The 8,707-nt window shown below is 38.1% G+C and overlaps 1 long non-coding RNA gene across 1 annotated transcript; it reads left to right on the top strand.

The window, feature by feature from the left end:
* The first annotated feature begins 5,513 nt into the window (after positions 1–5,513).
* LOC139713233 (uncharacterized) lies at positions 5,514–8,142 on the top strand. Its single transcript, XR_011709627.1, has 3 exons — positions 5,514–6,013; positions 6,708–6,771; positions 7,903–8,142. It is a non-coding gene; the product is annotated as an uncharacterized lncRNA (long non-coding RNA).
* Positions 8,143–8,707: the final 565 nt, after the last annotated feature.

Here is an 8,707-nt window from a genome sequence, read left to right as displayed (position 1 = left end):
TCCTACCATATAACAATTTTGCAATAAAGCCTAAAATATAAGGAAATATCACTGCTTTTCTTAGTAAACCGTAACTGTAGACGGTTTAGTCTGGCAACATTTTTGTTATGACTATTGTTCACATTCTGTCTATTTAACAATACTTAACATCGATTATACTGATTCAAATTTTTACATTGGTTGTTTCTCTCCTATAACTCACATTTTAGAACTATTTTGAAGCACTAATGATGGGGTTTTTGTTTCAGCTGCAAATGGTAAATTATGCCTTTAAGTTTCGAGCAAGTTTTTTTGTCATTATCTGGTATACATACGTATAAGTGTGTTTGGGTGCGTGTGTGTGTGTGTGTGTGTGTGTGTGTGTGTGTGTGTGTGTGTGTGTGTGTGTGTGTGAAAGCGGGGAGAGGCTCCCAATGAGCATGATGAGAGTTTAATACGTCTTATAAACTTCTCTACCCCGTAAAGATCAGTGATTAGTGAGCCACTTCAGGATGTAATTGTGTGGTAAGAAGACCATGTGTTTGCAGGTCCAGGCACAATCATCTTCTGTCCCTTGTCGATTCAAAATGTAGTAAGCACAATACTATAGTATATTCTGACTCTAAATATTATGGACACAAATTTAGTATTCTGACTTCTTCTGACTTTGAAATGATTCCAGTGCTCAAACATTATAGTGATAATAATCACGGCACTTGACAGACAATGGTTTTAAATAGCTGCAGTCTATCTTCTTTATCTCAAAGGTTCGAAAGTGACACCACGCCTCATATGAATGACGTAAGGGATGAAACGCTGTACTCCTCTCACCCCCCCCCCCCCCCATTTGATTTTAAGGTAGATGGAGGGAGCAGCGAAAGGCGCATTATGCGTTTGACCTTCAGGTGACGCAGCGGGCCAGCGAATCTGGGCCGACAACAAAAGGCGCCGACGCACTTTCTGGGATTCGCTCATTCGCTTGCCATGGGTTCATGTTGACCTTGTTGCTGTTTATGGTTACTACTCTCTTCACTTTCCCTGTCGTCATTTCCTTATTGCAACAAACCGCGGATGGTGCTCCCGCTAGAAGGATGCACATAGCCCCATTACCTATGAAACACCCTAAAACACTGCATCGCCGCTTTCATCAATCCACCCGTGTACACACACACCACCACCTGTTCAAATATTTGGCGGAATATGAATATCAACAAAAGCTTACAGGCATTAATTATCACCAAAACGCTGCCGCGTTTAATAGTTGTATTGTAGATATCGCATAGAGCACTGTTTTTCTTTAAAAAATAATGTAAAAATTGCACGGCGCGCAAGTTGAACATCTAGTATACACAGATTGAAGGAGTAGGCCCATGCCATTTCCTGTTTTACTTAGACCTGCTTCACTCCTTAACCCCCAATCCCAGACGTATTCGTAGACAGCGCAAATAAACAACACAACAACGCAAACGACTGGATTTGCAATATGAAAGCACAATAAAGATATCGAGGTAAGATATGTGTTTACTGCCTGTTTCTTCCCTTTTCATTTCATGAACATGAAATATGGAAAAAAAAACCATGTGATTATGTATACACAACAATGTAATGACCTGTTAGTAAGAACAATGCAGTCAGTGCTTACAAGAAGATTTTATAAGAAGATAAATTTCTGTTTTATGTCTGACAGGTTTGTTGAGCGCATAGAAACTTAGCCCAACATTTTTCCCCTATTACATAGATTTAAATCAGTTCATGATATCGTTATATACATGAATGTATGATATATATTATCCATGCTCGATGTTTCTTTGTTGGTATGCTAACAAAAAAGTATAGAGAATGCATTCAATCTCTGAAATAGTTATTGGGAATTGTTATGAGACTTTTCATGTCGTTTCGACGTGGTTTAGTGACGAAGTATTGCATGCATAAAGGCACTCGGAGTAGTTAACAGTGCTGTGGAATTCGTTCGGTGCGAAGCCGCACACTCCGTGTTGGGTTATCTTAACAAATTGCGCCGCAATTCTTTCTTCCACTGATTAAATAATGCACCTGCACACATGATAGCTCCCAACCGTAATCGAATTACCGTTTGCGATGGTGAGGAGAGTGCGCGGAGGGCGAACAATGTTCGGGGTCGGGAGAGCAAAGTGTGACCATCAGTGATAACGAGTTCAGCGGGAAAGACCTTGGACGGATGGACGCGATTTTAAGAGACGTATATAGGGACAACACATCCCCGAATGAAGAGATCTATATAGTCTACATTTTAGCATAGAGACCCAAGAGTCAATTCATTTGATGCCGCTTTCATCAGTCACTGTGAATAGGCGAATTTTGGCAAATTCAATGTGGTCCTTTGTGTAAGACAGCAAGAAAAATTCTGTTGTAGTGCGATGTACAATGTTTTGTTGAGTTTTTTTTTTTCGTTTTCTTTCCTTTACATGTATGACATGTCGTTATGTCAGATAATAAATAGGCCTAAGCTAGCTCACAGAAAAAAGACGGAATATTTTGGGTCACCCTCTTTTAGCATTACAGCTTCTTTTTGTGCCTTTACAAAGATACTGATAACACTAATGATGATGGTGAAAATAATAACGATAGTGAAAATGAAGCATATTTACTTGATTATATCATGATAAAGCAATTATTGAAAATGTCCCTTAAACTTTCGCACAAGTTCAAGGACATACAGAAAGACAGACAGATGCACACGTGTCATGCACACACATAGACATATTTTACACCTATATAATACTATATATATATATATATATATATATATATATGATGCAGATTGTAATCATATCCTTTTGTATTTGGATGATTGATGAAATAATTGATTCAGAAAATAAATGTGAATATCTATCTCTTGCATTTACAAGGTTTTCTAAACAGGGTATGAACTTTATCAGCCAAAACATGGCTGAAATTTCAAGTGATATTTTGTAATAAGGTTCAACTGCATGCGGCTATAAACCGGCGACTGTTTTTCCTTAGTAGCGTGGATGGGCAACGATGCAAGGCGGGAAGGACATGGCAAATGTTGAAATTACTTTTGCATTTTCATGAGAGGCACTGAATTCGAAATATGTCGCCACCGCAAGGGTTTTTTGTTTTAATGCGATTTTGCCATCCCTCTCAGAGGTTTTGCATAATCACCATTCCTTTCCCCGAGGGCCGCATCCGGTGAAAACGAGAGAAAGCAAAATAAAACGAAGATAGAAATGGCCGCAGGAGCCAGGGACTATCTGTACGGTTGATCACCTCTCGCGGGCAAAAAGACAAAAGTGGTACCATGATTAAGCGAGACCAGTTCGTGTGAGAACCGTCATCTGACTCAAGGGCCGGAGGACGGCTTGGCTATAGTGGAGGAGCAAGTATAACATTACTTCTCTGATAAAAGGCAGCTGTGTCATCTTTCCAATACACGACCGCTTCCATAAACCATTATACTAAACACATTCACTCCTTCATATCTATTATGTGTATAGGTTTGTATGTGAAAACATGGGTGTATGCAAGAAACTATTCAGTCTTCAATAAAGTGGGTAGTTTTGGTCGGCGTGCATCTTTCATTGCATGGGGAAATAACATAATCATTGAGTGTCGTATACTAGTGGTTGAAATGCATGTGGTGTAATTACAAGGACTATCGTTTATCGTTGGTATTGTATAGGCCGCGACACAAGTTGTACACTGCAAAAAATGCGGTGTTAAAAGTGTAACACCAACCGGGTGTTAAACTGTGGGTGTTAAATTTGGTGTTAAATTGACACAATTTGACACCCTTCGGTGTTGATTTAACACCAACATTCTCTCATTCATTGGGTGTTAGATTCTCGGTGTTAAAATGACACCCAAGTGGTGTTATAGTTTTGTCATGAAAAGGGGGTTTTCACTAGTAACACCGTATCGGTGTTAGTTGTCCACCAGAGAAAGTCACGTGTTCGCAGTCCGATGATCTCATTGGTTACACATGCCAATGCCTGAAATTTGTTGCTGTGGCGCGGAGTCGTCAACGTCTGTCATCGCGATAGTCAGGTTTTCGATGTCGTCTGGGGCTAAAAATGACATTGAATCTATGATGGTGACTTTGCTAAGTCTGTCAGCGGGGATAAGTATCTTTTAAGGTAATTATTTCGTGTACCAGTTATTTTCTATCATAAACGATGTGCATGATTTTCACGGATTTCATCGCATATTATAGACAACTTTGTCTTAGCACGCACATAATACTATAGTATACTATGTAGCGCAGCATACTAAGTACATGTAGCCTATAGTGTTTGCCATACATAGTAATAGGCCATAACACCAACGCGCTATACAGCGGTGCATTGAGTCCGAATTTCGCTGAGGGTTCCTTTGTCCAATAATTGCATTTTAAAAATATCATCAAATTTTAAATATAAAAGGTTCCGTGGCATTTTGTATTGTTATTGATGTAGTTTTCTTACCTCTGAGGCTCTGGTGCGGATCTTTGTTAGCGCGCAAATCATTTTCTAACCGCTACTAACGTGCACGAAGACGAAGTTCGAACAATGTTTGTGTGTACATGTGTTCGTAGGTTTGTACATGTTCGTAGGTATACTATATTTTTGTAGGGCCTACTGAAACTGTTCTAGGTCCAAACTGTTAGGTTTAAATTAGTACTAGGTACTAGTAGCAAATATCGCTCTAAAAAGAGCGTAAATACCCGATTAAAGGGGCTGGGTGGGGGGTTCTCCCGACCTGATTTTTGTTTATCACAACAGGTTACGTGATGTTTTCAGTAGCTACACGTAGGAACGTAGGGGCCTATATAGGACGCTAGTGTTTGCGCGTGGATCTTACGTTAGAATCTACTAACTAGTTTCTAATATGAGTACGTTGTACTACTATTTATGAGTTTGCTAACCGCTTACAAATTTAAGAAAATGCTCTTATAAAGTTGATGACGTCACATGCATGTAAAACCGGTATTTCCACCGAGTCCATGTTAAGACTCTAGACTCTAGATCTAATTGTAAGGTGCGAGTTCAAGGGTAGCGAGAAACAGAATCACAGCCCATATTAATAACTGGCAGTTGTTCTCTGTCTGAGAACTGATCCTAAATTTCACAAATGAGTCAAAATGGAATACATGTATCATCGCTTTTTTCATGATTCAGGTGAGGGAATATACGTCTACTTTGATGGTAGTATTTGTTGAAATAATCTCTTGAAAAAAAAAAATCCCTTCTGGAATATGCCTCTTCCCCATACTTATGTTATTGCCACACATAATGATATTGGCAATATTGCACTTGAGAATCTTGAAAATGACAGAATTGCAAAAAGACCTTTTACTTGTATTATCTATCTAAAAAACCTTGAAAATGAGAGTAGATCAATTGCAAAATGGCATTTGATTTTTCCATTTCTCCTCAAATAATATTTGCATAAATGTACACTGCATAAAGATGATGAATACCTGGAAGCAGGATATTATTGCCCCCCCCCCCCCCCGTGGCTAATTAAAACGAACTTGAAATTATGAGCATATCTCAAGTAGGTATATATAATAGAATCACCGACTGAATTAATCTGAAGCCACCTGAACAAAACCCTTTGTTTTCTGCAGTTCTGATCAAATCTTTCATGCACACAAGATAAATCTGTTTCATGCACTTGTATACAGTAAATACACTAGTGCAGTAATATGTGGATGTTCAGTACTTTGAATCCTAAGCCAGTGCATCACACCTTGCGCACCAGTTTGACAGTTTGCGGACTTGTAGCCACTTGATAATTATGTATGTTCATGGTCCTTACACTTGCAGGTTGAACAGTACTTCTCACTCCTTCTCCCAGGCAACGATGCCAAGCTTTTTTGAGCAGTGGCCAGTTTTTGGTGGAAGGTCTTGTCAAGCTAGCAAGAGGAAAGCCTTCAGAAACCACAGTCAAGCTGTTGAGTTTGCTGGGAGAACACACGCGGAAAACTGATGTGGATTCATGAGACTTGGAGCAATCATCAAATAGTGTACCACCAGACCTGGTAGCAGTCAGGGTATGCACAATACTATAGGTTTTGAAAGCTCCTTTTTTATGTTCTAGATGTCTATCCATCCAATATCGTTTCTTGTGTATCATGCCGCAAGTTGAAAACAATCATCTGTGAATGAAACTTGGTAAGGCTATGTAAATCCAGGGGGCGTTCCACAAAACTTGTCATTGGTGACAACTGTTATAAGTAGCTGAAATCTTTGCATCTGACAATACATTTTATCAAACGTTTCTCTGGAGTCGATGAGGGTCGTGAGGTCAATAATCAAGGGTCAGGAGCCCTTCATTATGAAAAAAAAAATGCAGGAAATATCTTGTGACTTTGATTTTTCAAAGGCAGATGAATGGATTTCACCAAACTCAATTGTAATATAAAAGTTCACAGTCACAAATCAATATGTAATGTAATTTTGTTATTTTGGAGATGCTGATGAAATAAAGAAGACTTTTTTTCTTGTTTTTTTTAAAGAAGTCACACAACAACCCATGGGTTCATCCTACATGAAGGATCATATGTTTTACTTAATGCTCCCTGATTATGCAGTGCAATTCACTGATAATTTCTGTTGATACCTGGATACTTTGTTAATGAGTCGTAGAATATATTGTATATAACATGCATTTCTTACAACACAGCATAGAATGTAAGTAACCTGCAAATCCTTCTTGTACTCTATCTGCTTCCACCTGTGAACCAGGGCACAAGGATTGTGCAAGATTTCTGTGGCTTTGGCTATAGACTACCTTATCCGATTTCAAAAGGTAAGTCTACATGACTATAAGGTTTGTTCAAATATGATGCGACAAACCCCCTGACATTTTTAGTGTTCAGATATGGTGCGCCGAACCACGCCACTTTCATTATGCTAATGAATGCACATGACTCAAAAAAAAAAAATAAGATAAAGATAAACTCATGACATTGTATCTTCACTTACTTTTGAGCTTGATTGCACCATAACTTCTTGCCACTGTGTTGCAAAATATATTCCTCTTGCCTCAGTGTTTTTGTTTTGTTTTGTTGCATTTTGATCTGTTTATTTGTTTGTTTTTTACCATCTCATATCGCATTGATTTGTGCACTAAAATGTTGCCGGAGTTTGACTCATCATATTTGAACAAGCCTTTATGAGTCATTTTGGACAGGCAATTAGAACTCACAGTACTTTGGTATTCTGAAAATGAAATTGATTTTTACGAGTTTAATTGATTTTGCATTTTCTACTTTCTATGATCTGTTTTTGTATTAGAAAAGAAATTAGAGGTCAAGGGAAATTTTCTGGGGTTTTTTGTGTTGTTGGACTATGTAATTTATTAAGATCACTTGCTTTTCAATGTTTCATAGGTTAACTTTTTTTTTGGATGTTGTGAATATTTTTGCGCACTTGCCTTTGTCAGGGTTATGTCCTGATGTCGACGAGAACTTTACTCGTGAATTCTTCAAAGTCGATCCTTGAACTTTAAAGATTGTCTTCCCCATATGTAGGCTAAAATTTTGAAGTTGCTTTTTGATCAGTCACGAATAAGAGAAAAGTGATAAATTTCAAAGCTTCTTTAAGAAAAAATAGGTATACAAGTGTAAGTGAGTTTTAATTGTGAAATTATAGTGATCTTTAAGTAAAATGGAATAAGATCCATTTATTATCCTCTGCCAAGAAGTGGTGCCTGAATTGTTATGGTTTTGAGTAGTCCATCCCTCCGTGTGTGTGATAGCTTGAAATCTGTTAAAATAATCATAAATGTGAATAAAATGTGTTAAGCCTATGTGTGACTGAGTCTATCAAATTGCATTATGGAATCGAAATAAATGTCACAGTCAAATTTGTCTAGTTTTTATTTGTAATAGATTCATACAATGTCTGCTTGTTTTTCATTGTTTCCTTACATTTTCAGCCTGATGCTAGTTTTGATCACCACTTGAAGAGGGAAAGCAGAAGAAGATGCAGCTCTTGATGCAGCTTGCTTGCTTGAAGATCAGAAGATGCAGCTTGCTTGACAGAGGACGTCAGAAGGATAACATACATGTGTACCAATATTACTTCATTGTTGACCACTTGGTACTACCCTGCCCTGGTGATATCATTCAGAGTGCCTTCGACACATTGTTCAAAGCACATTAAATATGTGTTTTGTCTACGGTATGCAAAACCTCTCATCAACCTTTGGACATTTGGAATTACCCCGAGTTCGTGAACGGAGATCTAAACTTTCAAATAGATAATGAAGTGATGCATTCTTTAGGAGTTCCCACTGAAACTGCTTTTTTTTTTCACTGTTTGCCATACGAACATGAACTGAGTGATGGACAAACAATAAATTGCGCCCAGGGGGCCTGTGTACGGACATAATTTGATTCGTTCAATGGTTTTAGAAGACACTTGAAGAATCATCATTGTGACAGTGAAACTGTGAAGATACTCCAAGTCCAGTTCTATGGAGGAACCGAGATAGAGACTGATGATATACAGTTGATGAAGCAGTACTCTTCATTAGTCGATGACAGTTTTTGATGAGGAGGTGATTACCTTTAGTCCAGGGGACATTGAACAACGACCTTGTAATTTTTACATGTCCTAGTTTACATGTGTCAGTATGGAGTAATGCATTACCATGGTAACATCAAATTTTCATAAAGATTACAAATACAGAATGTGGATCAAGCTACTTAGTTTTAAATCAATTCTGTTGAAATTCGATT

Source organism: Diadema antillarum, unplaced genomic scaffold, assembly GCF_040938485.1.
Source record: "Diadema antillarum isolate AM-2024a unplaced genomic scaffold, OU_Dant_1.0 seq00001928_RagTag, whole genome shotgun sequence".
NCBI lineage: Eukaryota > Metazoa > Echinodermata > Echinoidea > Diadematoida > Diadematidae > Diadema > Diadema antillarum.
Note: the sequence above shows the minus strand (reverse complement) of the source record. Positions and strands in the feature narration are given on the sequence as shown.